This window comes from Salvelinus alpinus, chromosome 19 (genome assembly GCF_045679555.1).
Source record: "Salvelinus alpinus chromosome 19, SLU_Salpinus.1, whole genome shotgun sequence".
NCBI classification, from domain to species: domain Eukaryota; kingdom Metazoa; phylum Chordata; class Actinopteri; order Salmoniformes; family Salmonidae; genus Salvelinus; species Salvelinus alpinus.
In genome coordinates, this window is record NC_092104.1 from 31,019,209 (window position 1) to 31,033,148 (window position 13,940).

General features: G+C 47.9%; 1 protein-coding gene across 3 annotated transcripts in view; it reads left to right on the forward strand.

Annotated features, from left to right (window-relative positions):
• Window positions 1–13,940, forward strand: part of LOC139545327 (EMI domain-containing protein 1-like) — a 101,553-nt gene that overhangs the window by 38,847 nt on the left and 48,766 nt on the right. The window lies entirely within an intron of this gene.

A 13,940-nucleotide genomic window follows, 5' to 3' on the forward strand; every position in this document is an offset into this window, starting at 1 on the left:
AGTCTCTGTACGTGTGTCACAGCACTGCGTCTGGCTGAGTGAAGAGGGCTAGTCTCTGTACGTGTGTCACAGCACTGCGTCTGGCTGAGTGAAGAGGGCTAGTCTCTGGAGCGTGGAGCAGAGCTGGGCAGGTTTCCACTGTGGCGGCTTAGAGGGACTGGGACCACTCCAATAAATCACACCGACCCCAGTAACCATGGGGGGTCCTGCCTGCACAGGATTTAGACCTTATAAACAGTTACAGTTAGCAGCCAGAAAACACTACTTTAACTGCAAGTCTCTAATAACTCATAAATGCAGGAGATTTTCTCTGGTGACCATATTTGTGTCCAATAAAATCAGGTAATGAAATTATACCCAGTCCCCTACTCTACTAGATATCAATGATTTGATAATATTACACCATGTTCCAATTTCCATGTTCTTTATTATGTTTTCCCCCCCCTGCTACATGAAAGCATATGGCTAACATCAATGGGTCATTCACATTGGTTCACCCTTTCACCAAGGCTGATGTGTGTGGGAGGGAATGTAGTACTTAGTGGTTAAGGGCTTAGAGTGGGGGAGCATGTGTTCTTTTGAACCAGTGTGCTGAGATAAGGGCCCCGTCCCACACGTATTCCCCTGCTGGGCCCCTGAGGGTGAGCTGACCCATGTTGACCCTGAGTTGTGATCAAACAGACCCTTTTTTATTAGCTGACGAGAGAAAAGCTTTCCACAGATTGATGGCTCTGGATATATATTTTTTAAATTTCCCTTTGTTGTCGTTTTCTCTACAGTAAAGCCAGTGATAGTTCTATTTTTGTTCCTTTTCCGTTTAGATCTGCCTCCTCTGTTGTCCCTCTCTCCTGATCCTCTAATCCTCCGCTCTGTGTGTGTGTGTGTGTGTGTGTGTGTGTGTGTGTGTGTGTGTGTGTGTGTGTGTGTGTGTGTGTGTGTGTGTGTGTGTGTGTGTGTGTGTGTGTGTGTGTGTGTGTGTGTGTGTGTGTGTGTGTGTGTGTGTGTGTGTGTGTGTGTGTGTGTGTGTGTGTGTGTGTGTGTGTGTGTGTGTGTGCGTTCATGGCGCACACATTTGAGTGTGTGTCCTTTATCCCTGCATGTCTTCACATACACAGCTCTGTCTGAAGGCATGTTATGTTAATGTGCTTTTCAGAGATAAGATAAGACCCTCATCATTCTGCCTGCTGGGAAAAGGAGGGAACAAGAAGGGGGCGAAGACACAATGAATAGAATCCTTCCGCATTCTCTCTCTTACTCCTGTCCTTCTTTCACTCTCATTCAGTTTCCCTGCCTCAATTTCTCTCTGTCTCTTCCTGTGGTTGACGTGTCGTGTTGAGGTGGTCCCGTGTATTGAGAGAGCAGGCATGTGTCTCCGTCATGCTGTTATTGAACCCCAGCCTCAGCCTTATTGCTGCCTGGCGCTGGGGCTAAGAATGAATGTCAGAGGAAGGCTAGATCACTTTATCACTGCAGCAGCATCTCAACAGCTCAGGCTGCGAGATGGAAGGGAGTTGGAAGAAGAGAGAGAGAGAGGAGAGAGAGAGAAAGAGAGAGAGAGCAAGCGAGAGAGACAGCGAGAGGGAAAGGGAGAGAGAGGGAGAAAGAGAGAGAGAGAAGGGGGAGAGAGAGCAGCCGTCTCTATGGGCCCCTCTATGAGTCCTCTACTGGCCTTGGTGTATTTCAGCCAAGACGCTGAGAAAGCCTAAAACCCCACGTCTGCTATAAGACTCTGAGAGCACTCATCACACGCTTAATAAATTCGACCTTTAAAATAAACAACTCCCTCTTTTAGCCACAGTAAAACAATAATGACAGGGAGGGGTGCATGCAACGAGGGCATTTCGTGTGTGTGTGTGTGTGTGTGTGTGTGTGTGTGTGTGTGTGTGTGTGTGTGTGTGTGTGTGTGTGTGTGTGTGTGTGTGTGTGTGTGTGTGTGTGTGTGTGTGTGTGTGTGTGTGTGTGTGTGTGTGTGTGTGTTGTGCGTGTGACTGGTGAAATTTTACTGGTGGCTACGCCTTGTTTTATTCACGCTTACATTTACATTTTAGTCATTTAGCAGACGCTCTAATGCACAGTGACTTACAGTTAGTGCATTCATCTTAAGATATCTAGGTGGGCCAAGAGACCAGAGGTGGCAGAACGGAGTGCTCGGGTTTGATCATAGCCTGAAGGTGGGGGGGGGGGGGGTCCGTAGGCAAGCACCATGATCTTGTAGTGGATGCGAGCTTCGACTGGAAGCCAGTGGAGTGTGCGGAGGAGTGGGGTGACATGGGAGAACTTGGGAAGGTTGAAAACCTATGCTTCTAGGATGCAGAGCAGCTTAGGCATCTAGACACACACACACACACGCATGCACACACACAGCTCTGGCACTTTTCTCTCCAGTTACTTAAGTGTCTACATTGCAGTCTGCCACTGAGTAAAAACTGATTTGGACACTTAACTCTGAGAAAGACCCCATGTTGAACCAAGTAGCCATCCCCAGTCCTCTCTTCTGATCCACTGGCCCCCGCTGACCCCTTCTCCCCCAGCTCTTCTCTCCCTCCCCAGCCCTGGTCTCTCCCCAGCCCTGGTCTTTCCCCAGCCTTCTCTCTTCCCCAGCCCTGCTCTTTCCCCAGCCCTGCTCTCTCCCCAGCCCTGCTCTCGCCCCAGCCCTGCTCTCTCCCCAGCTCTGCTCTTTCCCCAGCCCTGCTCCCTCCCCAGCCTTGGTCTCTCCCCAGCCCTGCTCTCTCCCCCAGCCCTGCTCTCTCCCCCAGCCCTGCTCTCTCTCCAGCCCTGCTCTCTTCCCCAGCCCTGCTCTTTCCCCCAGCCCTGCTCTCTCCCCAGCCCTGCTCTCTTCCCCAACCCTGCTCTCTCCCCAGCTCTGCTCTTTCCCCAGCCCTGCTCTTTCCCCAGCCCTGCTCTCTCCCCAGCCCTGCTATCACCCCAGCCCTGCTCTCTCCCCAGCCCTGCTCTTTCCCCAGCCCTGCTCTCTCCCCAGCCCTGCTATCACCCCAGCCCTGCTCTCTCCCCCAGCCCTGCTCTCTCCCCAGCCCTGCTCTCTCCCCAGCCCTGCTATCACCCCAGCCCTGCTCTCTCCCCAGCCCTGCTCTCTCCCCAGCCCTGCTCTCTCCCCAGCCCTGCTCTCTCCCTCAGCCCTGCTCTCTCCCCCAGCCCTGCTCTCTCCCCAGCCCTGCTCTCTCCCCAACCCTGCTCTCTCCCCAGCCCTGCTCTCTCCCCCAGCCCTGCTCTCTCCCCAGCCCTGCTCTCTCCCCCAGCCCTGCTCTCTCCCCCAGCCCTGCTCTCTCCCCAGCCCTGCTCTCTCCCCCAGCCCTGCTCTCTCCCCAGCCCTGCTCTCTCCCCCAGCCCTGCTCTCTCCCCAGCCCTGCTCTCTCCCCAGCCCTGCTCTCTCCCCCAGCCCTGCTCTCACCCCAGCCCTGCTCTCTCCCCCAGCCCTGCTCTCTCCCCAGCCCTGCTCCATCCCTTCCTCTGTCATGTTTTGGATGCCTGTCCTCCTCTTATCATCCATTTGTGCTCTACACAGAGCATGCACACTTATCTCCAATGGTGCAAAACACAAACAGCTTGCGGGCCAGAGGGCTCTCTCTATTTCTGTCTGTCAGGTTCAGATTGGGATGAGATAAAAGGTGTAGATGCATAGATCTGTAGCACAAAGGACCAGTGTGGAGATTAAATGAGATGAGAGGGCTTCCATCTGGGCTGATATCAGTGAGACAAGAGCAGCACACACAGAGAAATAAGATAACACTATACAACCATCCACACACACACACACACACACACACACATTCTCAGTATTTGTCTTGGCTTACCCATTCATTAAATGCCAGGGAGGGGGAGTTGTGCCAGCTCCCGCCTGCCCGCCTGCCTGGTCTCGCTCACCTGGTGCTGAATGCTCAGGTCCTTTAAAGGTAATTTAACTGCTATTCATTCTTCTCACAAAGCCATTGGATTTAGTTCAACTAGCAGAGTTACACTTATGAAATAAGGTATGTAATAGTCTTGTTACATTTATTCAGTGCCGACATGTTACCCACCAGAACAGCAGAATGTGTTGTGATTATTATTAAAGTGTGTTCTGCACAGACCCCCCAGTCTATTGTATGGTTCATTTGTGTCCATGAGCCAATGTGCCAACTATTTGAATGACTCCTATTATCTCTCCAATCTGTTTGTTGTCGTAGAGCAAGTGGCTGTGTGTGTGTGTGTTCGTGCACTCATGCGTGTGCATGTGTGTGTGTTGATGTCTGTCACATTGTTGTGCTTTATTTAGGTTGAGGTAGAGATGCACCGAATATCTAAGGCTATACGTGGATAATCCATTGAAATTCCTGTACGCAAAGAGAACAAGGTTGTGAATGTGTGTGTGTGCTTGTGTGTGGGTGTTTTCCCTCTGTGTGTGTGTGTGTGTGTGCATGTGGACACACTGAACTGCCATGTATCATGTGTTGGTGAAGGGGCCTATAGGCACAGAAGAAGCAGGTTTATTTCCAGAGTGTGCCCAGGGGGGCCTCATAAAGCCATGCTAATCTTCCTCTTGTTCATCTCCATGTGTTCCCGGCCAGAGGGAAGAGAGACAGACAGAGTGCTAGGCTTGAGATCTCTGCCAACTCCACCTCTAGTTAAGCTGCTTCACTTCCTGACTTTTACGCTGTCTATTTTGATGATAAAGACTTGTCATTTCAGAACAGAGGAAAACCCTTCAGTTAGACATACTATTGAAAAATCTGCTCTTTCTCTCTCTGTGTCCCTCTGAGAGTACCTGGGTAAAGGTCTAAAGCACATGTCAAACTCATTTTTATGTATTTATTTTATTTGACCTTTATTTAACTAGGCAAGTCAGTTAAGAACAAATTCTTATTTACAATGACGGCCTACCCCGGCCAAACCTGGACAATACTGGGCCAATTGTGCGCCGCCCTAGGGGACTCCCAATCACAGCCGGATGTGATTCAGCCTGGATTCGAAACAGGAACTGTAGTGATGCCTCTTGCACTGAGATGCAGTGCCTTAGACCGCTGCACCACTCGGGAACCATTCCACGGAGTGTCTCCTGGTTTTTGCTCCAACCTTGTACTTGATTGATGAATTAAGGTCATTAATGAGTAAGGAACTCCCCACACCTGGTTGTCTAGGTCTCAATTGAAAGGAAAAAACTAAAACCTGCAGACACTTGACCCTCCGTGGAATGAGTTTGACACCCCTGGTCTAAAGTAATGTCACTCTATGACAGTGGTTCTCAACTGGTTTTTCCTCGGGACCCAAATTGAACCAGGTTGTCTCAGTGGCAATCCAATATTTATGTTGCCAAACTGCAATCTGGAAAACTATGTTTAATGCTGTATTGATAGTAAATGTACCAATTATATGACAAGGGAACAACAGTACCACCTTTTTCATTGTCAATAATTCCATTTTGCCCATATTCTTGATGAAGAATGTTAAGTTCACTGGTTTGAGACCACAAAATCAAATCCGCTAAATTGCGTTGCTAATAACTCTATGTTGAAAATACATTGATTGAAGAAAAATAGTTGAGGTTATATACAAAATATACAGCCCTGGAAAACATTAAGATACCACTGCAAAATGATCCGTTTCTCTGGTTTTAACATTTTTGCTTTATTCTATAAACTACTGACAACAATTCTCCCAAATTCCAAATAAAGATATTGTCATTTAGAGCATTTATTTGCAGAAAATGACAACTGGTCAAAATAACAAAAAAGATGCAGTGTTGTCAGACCTCGAATAATGCAAAGAAAATAAACAACACAATACTAATGTTTTAACTTAGGAAGAGTTCAGAAATCAATATTTAGTGGAATAACCCTGATTTTCAATCACAGCTTTCATTCATGAAATTTGGTGGCGGATCGGTGATGATTTGGGGGTGCTTCAGCATGGCTGGAATCGGGCAGATTTGTCTTTGTGAAGGTCGCATGAATCAAGCCACGTACAAGGTTGTCCTGGAAGAAAACCTGCTTCCTTCTGCTCTGACAATGTTCCCCAACTCTGAGGATTGTTTTTTCCAGCAGGACAATGCTCCATGCCACACAGCCAGGTCAATCAAGGTGTGGATGGAGGACCACCAGATCAAGACCCTGTCATGGCCAGCCCAATCTCAAGACCTGAACCCCATTGAAAACCTCTGGAATGTGATCAAGAGGAAGATGGATGGTCACAAGCCAACAAACAAAGCAGAGCTGCTTGAACTTTTGTGCCAGGAGTGGCATAAAGTCACCCAACATCACTGTGAAAGACTGGTGGAGAGCATGCCAAGATGCATTAAAAATCTGGGTTATTCCACCAAATATAGATTTCTGAACTCTTCCTAAGTTAAAACATTAGTATTGTGTTGTTTAAAAATTTTTATGAACAAATTTTCATTGCATTATTTGAGGTCTGACAGCACTGCATCTTTTTTTGTTATTTTGACCAGTTGTCATTGTCAAAATGCTCTAAATGACAGTATTTTTATTTGGAATTTTGGAGAAGTGTTGTCATTTTCGTTACAGCCTTATTCTAAAATTGATTAAATGGTTTGCTTTTTCTCGTCAATCTACACACAATACCCCATATTGACAAAGCAAAAAAAAAATGGAAATGTTTGCAAAATTTGTAAACAACAACAACTTAAATAACACATATCACATCACAGTTTTCAGACCCTTTACTCAGTACTTTATTAAAGCACCTTTAGCAACAATTACAGCCTCGAGTCTTCTTGGGTATGACACTACAAGCATAGCACACCTGCATTTGTGGAGTTTCTCCCATTCTTCTCTGAAGATCCTCTCGAGCTCTGTCAGGTTGGATAGGGAGCGTCGCTGTACAGCTATTTTCAAGTCTCTCCAGAGATGTTCGATAGGGTTCAAGTCCTGGCTCTGGCTGGGCCACTCAAGGACATTCAGAGGCTTGTCCCGAAGCCACTCCTGCATTGTCTTAGGATAGCTTAGGATAGTTGTCCTGTTGGAAGGTGAACCTTCGCCCCAGTCTGAGGTCCTGAGTGCTCTGGAGCAGGTTTTCATCAAGGATCTCTCTGTACTTTGCTCCGTTCATCTTTCCCTCGATCCTGACTAGTCTCCCAGTCCCTCCCGCTGATAAACATCCCCACAGCATGATGCTTCCACCACCATCCCTCACTGTAGGGATGGTGCCAGGTTTCCTCAAGACGTGACGCTTGGCATTCAGGCCAAAGAGTTCAATCTTGGTTTCATAAGACCAGAGAATCTTGTTTCTCATGGTCTGAGAGTCTTTAGGTGCCTTTTGGCAAACTCCAAGTGGGCTGTCATGTGCCTTTTACTGAGGAGTGGCTTCCGTCTGGCCACTCCACCATAAATGCTTGATTGGTGGAGTGCTGCAGAGATGGTTGTCCTTCTGGAAGGTTCTCCCATCTCCACAGAGGAGCTCTGGACCTCTGTCAGTGACCATTGGGTTCTTGGTCACCTCCCTGACCAAGGCACTTCTCCCCCGATTGCTCAGTTTGGCCGGGCGGCCATCTTTAGGAAGAGTCTTGGTGGTTCCAGACTTCTTTCATTTAAAAATGATGGAGGACACTGGGTTCTTGGGGACCTTCAATGCTGCAAAAAAATTTTGGTACCTTTCCCCAGATCTGTGTTTCGACACAATCCTGTCTTGGAGCTCTACGGACAATTCCTTTGACCTCATGGCTTGGTTTTTGTTCAAACATGCACTGTCAACTGTGGGACCTTATATAGACAGGTGTGTGCCTTTCCAAATCATGTCCAATCAATTGAATGTATCACAGGTGGACTCCAATCAAGTTGTAGACACATCTCAAGGATGATCAATGGAAACAGGATGCACCTGAGCTCAATTTTGAGTTTCATAGCAACTGGTCTGAATACTTATGTAAATAAAAATGTCTAAAAACCTGTTTTCGCTTTGTCATTATGGGGTACTGTGTGTAGATTGATGAGAAGAAAACAAAATATTTACTAAATTTTAGAATAGGACTGTAACGTAAATATGGTATTTCTGTTGTCATTATGGGGTATTGTGTGTAGATTGATGAGGGGAAAAAATTATTTAATCCATTTTAGAATAAGGCTGTAACGTAACATAATGTGGAAAAAGTCAAGAGTTCTGAATATTTTCTGAATGCACTGTATTTACAGTACCAGTCAAACCTTCTCATTCAAGGGTTTTTCACACACTTACTCATTCAAGGGTTTTTCTTTATTTTTTACTATTTTCTACATTGCATAATAATAGTGAAGACATCAAAACTATGACATAACACATGTAGTAACCAAAAAAGTGTTAAACAAATCAAAATATATTTTACATTTGAGATTCTTCAAAGTAGCCACCCTTTGCCTTGATGACAGCTTTGTTCACTCTTGGCATTTTCTCAACAGCTTTACTTGGGATGCGTTTCCAACAGTCTTGAAGGAATTCCCACATATGCTGAGCACTTGTTGGCTGCTTTTACTTCAATCTGCGGTCCAACTCATCTCAAACCATCTCAATTGGGTTGAGGTAGGGGGATTGTGGAGCCCAGGTCATCTGATGCAGCACTCCTTCAATCTCCGTCTTGGTCAAATAGCCCTTACACAGCCTTCAGGTGTGTTTTGGGTCATTGTCCTCTTGAAAGTCCCACTAGTCCCACTAAGCGCAAACCAGATGGGATGGTGTATCGCTGCAGAATGCTGTGGTAGCCATGCTGGTTAAGTGTGCCTTGAACTCAGAGTTGCAAAGAAAAAGCCATATCTCAGACTGGCCAATAAACAGAAAAGATTAAGATGGGCAAAAGAACACAGGCACTGGACAGAGGAACTCTGTCTAGAAGGCCAGCATCCCAGAGTCGCCTCTTCGCTGTTGACGTTGAGACTGGTGTTTTACGGGTACTATTTAATGAAGCTGCCAGTTGAGGACTTGTGAGGCGTCTATTTCTCAAACTAGACACTCTAATGTACTTGTCCTCTTGCTCAATTGTGCACCGGGGCCTCCCACTCCTCTTTCTATTCTGGTTAGAGCCAGTTTGCTCTTATAATCTCTACCCGGCACAACCAGAAGAGAACTGGCCACCCCTCAGACCCTGGTTCCTCTCTAGGTTTCTTCCTAGATTCCTGCCTTTCTAGGGACTTTTTCCCTAGCCAACATGCTTCTACATCTACATTGCTTGTTGTTTTTGGTTTTAGGGTAGGTTTCTGTATAAGCACATTGTGACATCTGCTGATGTAAAAAGAGCTATATAAATAAATGTGATTGATTGATTGATTAAAGAAATCCCAGATTAAAATAAAAATAATTTCTCATTTGTGTTCCTTGTTTGTGTAACCTCCAGTAACGGAGGTCTAGAATACTTAATTTATTGTGTAAACCCAGACCCAGGGCCTACCTCCCAGGGCCAAGCTGTCAGTCATCACAGCTGAGGTTAGCAGTGACACGAATTAGGTCAGATTTGACCCCCACCGGGTGTGTGTGACCTGTGTTAGTGTCTCATGTCTTTGCCTTGGTGTCAGGTTCCCATGTCCCCCTGTCAGTCTCAGGTGAGTATGGGCTCAGTGTTCCTCACACCACCACCCTGGAGGCCACAGCCCAATCAGCTTTGATCCCGCCCCACTGCCACTGGAAGTAAATGGGTTCTAATCCCCAGAGAGCCCTATAAAACACAGAGGAATGCCTGGCACACAGGAGACCATTCAAGCAGGGATTTCACAGAAAGCAGCTCAGTCTCATGCGACCATTACCCCGCTGTGTGTACGTCCGTGCATATATACTGAAGAAAAATATAAATACAACATGCAACATTTTCAAATATTTACTGAGTTACCATTCACATGACTGGGACTCCAGTCTAAGGCACTGCATCTCAGTGCTATAGGCGTCACTACAGACCCTGCTTCGATTCCAGGCTGTATCACAACCGGCCGTGATTGGGAGTCCCATAAGGCGGCGCATAATTTGCTCAGCGTGGTCCGGGTTTGATCACAAAACCAGTCAGTATCTGGTGTGACCACCGTTTGCCTCATGAAGCGCGAAACATCTCTTTCGTATAGAGTTGATCAGGCTGTTGATTGTGGCCTGTGGAATGTTATTCTACTCCTCTTCAATGGCTGTGTGAAGATGCTGGATATTGGCGGGAACTGGAAACGCTGTTGTACACGTCAATCCAAATCATCCCAAACATGCTCAATGGGTGACATGTCTGGTGAGTATGCAGGCCATGGAAGAACTGGGACATGTGTACAGATCGTTGCAACATGGGGCAGTGCATTATCATGCTGAAACATGAGGTGATGGCGGCGGCTGAATGGCACGACAATGGACCTCAGGATCTCGTCACGGTATCTCTGTGTATTCAAATTGCCATCGATAAAATGTGATTGTGTTGGTTGTCCGTAGCTTATGCCTGCCCATACTATAACCCCACCTCCATCATGGGGCACTCTGTTCACAATGTTGACATCAGCAAACCGCTCGACCCACACAACGCAATACACGTGGTCTGCGGTTGTGAGGCCAGTTGGACGTACTGCAATATTATCTGGCAACAGCTCTGGTGGACATTTGTGCAGTTAGTATGCCAATTGCGCGCTCCCTCAAAACATGAGACATCTGTGGCATTGTGTTGTGTGACAAAACTGCACATTTTAGAGTGGCCTTTTATTGTCATGTTGCGTTTATATTTATGTTCAGTATATGAGTGCCAGTACCAGATCACTGTGCAGGGGTATGAGGTATTTGAGATAGATATGTGCATGAATGCAGGGTAAAGTGACTAGGCATCAGGATAATAAAAAGGGTTTTGTGTGAGACTGTCAGTGAAGTGAGTGTGTATATCAGGGTTTTCCAACTGTCGGGCCGGATTTGGCCCGCGGATGATTTTATTTGGCCCCCCAAGTTTTCTGAGCAAAAAATCAGCTCTAAGTGATTTTAATTTTGGAAATCTGTTCCAAAAGTATTCCTATGCATAATATACCATATATATTTCGAAAGTGTTCCATAGGGATACTGGCCCATGTTGACTCCAATGGTTCCCACAGTGGTGTCAAGTTGGCTGGATGTCCTTTGGGTGGTGAATATTTATCAGTGGAGGCTGCTGGTTTCAATGTGGTTAATACCATTCCATTGACTCCATTCCAGCCATTATTATACATACACTGAGTGTACAAAACATCTTTCAATGACAAACTGACCAGGTGAATCCAGGTCAAGCTATGATCCCTTATTGATGTCACCTGTTAAATCCGCTTCAATCAATGTAGATGAAGGGGAGCAGACAAGTTAACAAAGGATTTTTAAGCCTTGAAACAATTGAGACATGCATTGTACATGTGTGTCATTCAGAGGGTGAATGGGCAAGACATGAGATTTAAGAGATTTAAGTGCCTTTGAACGGGGTATGGTAACCAGTGCCAGGCACACTGGTTTGTGTCAAGAACTGCAACGCTGCTGGGTTAATCACGATCAACAGTTTCACATGTGTATCAAGAATGGTCCACCACCCAAAGTGGCACAGTGGTCTAAGGCACTGCATCTCAGTGCTAGAGGCGTCACTACAGACCCTGGTTCGATCCCAGGCTGTATCACAACCGGCCGTGATCGGGAGTCCCATAGGGCAGCGCACAACTAGTCCAGCGTCGCCCGGGTGTCACGATCGTTGTTGTATGAATCGGACCAAGGCGCAGCGTACTTAGAGTTCCACATGTTTAATAAATATGAAACTCACCAAAAACAATACAGAAGAAAACGAAACGTGACGTTCTGGGCTGCTCACAGGCAGCTACACAAAAACAAGGTCCCACAAACAACAGGTGTGAAAAGGCTGCCTAAATATGATCCCCAATCAGTGGATTGTCGTTGGAGGCTCCGGACCGTGGATCATCGCCGGCAACTCCGGATCGTGGATCGTCGCCGGAGGAACCGGACCGTGGATCGTCGGAGGAGGCTCCGGACCGTGGATCGTCGCCGGCGACTCTGGACAGTGGATTGTCGCCGGAGGAACCGGACCGTGGATTGTCGACGGAGGCTCCGGACCGTGGATCGTCGCCGGGGACTGCGGACCGTGGATCGTCGCCGGAGGAACCGGACCGTAGATTGTCGCCGGGGTCTCCGGACCGTAGATCGTCGCCGGGAACTCCGGACCGTTAATCGTCGCCGGGGACTCTGGACCGTGGATCGTCGCCGGAGGAACCGGACCGTAGATTGTCTACGGGGACTCCGGACTGGGAACCCTCGTTGAAGGCTCCGGACTGGGAACCGTCGCTGGAGGTTCCGGACAGGGAACCGTCGCTGGAGGCTCCGGGCCATGGATCGTCACTGGAGGCACCGGACCATGGATCATCACTGGCCATGGATCATCACTGGAGGCTCCGGGCCATGGATCATCACTGGAGGCTTCGGGCCATGGATCATCACTGAGGGCTTCGGGCCATGGATCATCACTGGAGGCTTCATGCGTGGAGCTGGCACAGGATATACTGGACCGTGGAGGCGCACTGGAGGTCTGGAGCGTAGAGCTGGCACAACGCGTCCTGGACAAAAGACCACCCTCGCACGGCAAGTGCGAGGAGCTAGCACAGGGCGCACTGGGCTGTGAAGGCGCACCGGAGATACAGCGCGTAGAGCCGGCGCAGGATATCCTGGACTGAGGAGGCACACTGGAGACCAGGCGCGCTGAGCCGGCACCACCCGTCCTGGACAGATACCCACTTTCGCACGGCAAGTGCGGGGAGCTGGCACAGAGCGCACCGGGCTGTGGATGCGCACTGGAGACACAGTGAGTATCACCGCAAAACATGGTGCCTGACCAGTCACACGCTCCCCCCGTGTACCACCCCGTGTACCACCCCGTGTGCCCCCCCCCCCAAAAAAATTGGGGCTGCCTCTCGGGCTTCTGTCGTGGTCGTGAACCCCGGTGTTGTCGTTGTTGCTCCTTCGCTGCTTCCGCCTGCTTCCCCGGCAGGCTTTCGTGTCTTGCCAAGGCTTCCTCCCAAGTCCAGGATGCCATCTTCTCCCGGGCACGCTGCTTGGTCCGGTTGTGGTGGGATCTTCTGTCAAGATCGTTGTTGTATGAATCTGACCAAGGCGCAGTATACTTTGAGTTCCACATGTTTAAAAAATATGAAACTCACCATAAACAATACAGAAGAAAACGAAACGTCACGTTCTGGGCTGCTCACAGGCAGCTACACAATAACAAGATCCCACAAACAACAGGTAGGAAAAGGCTGCCTAAATATGATCCCCAATCAGAGACAACGATAGACAGCTGCCTCTGATTGGGAACCATACCAGGCCAACAAAGAAATAGAAAACATAGATTGCCCACCCTAGTCACACCCTGACCTAACCAAATAGAAAATAAAAAGGATCTCTAAGGTCAGGGCGTGACACCGGGTTAGAGGAGCGTTTAGCCGAGGTAGGCCGTCATTGTGAATAAGAATTTGTTCTTAATTGTTCTTAACTGACTTGTCTAGTTAAATAAAGGTTAAATAAATAATAAATAAAAAGGACATTCAGCCAACTTGACAACTGTAGGAAGCATTGGAGTCAACCCTTTCGACACCTTGCAGAGTCCATGCCCTGACGAATTGAGGCTTTTCTGAGAGCAAAGGATGTGTAGTCTTGTGAGTGTGCATGGTCTTATGAGTGTGCATGGTCTTGTGAGTGTGCATGGTCTTGTGAGTGTGCATGGTCTTGTGAGTGTGCATGGTCTTGTGAGTGTGCATAGTCAGTACAAGATACGATTCGTGTAGATAGTCTGGGTAACCATTTAATTAACTATGTAGCGTTCTTATGGCTATTTGTCTTCTTGAGAGTAGAAGAGTAGAAGCTGTCTCAGAGCCTGTTGGTCTGAGAGCCGATGCTCCGGAGTCGTTTGCCGTACGGGGGTAGAGGGAACAGTCTATGGCTTGGGTGGCTGGAGTCTTTGGCAATTCTTCGGGCCTGACACCGCCTGATATAGA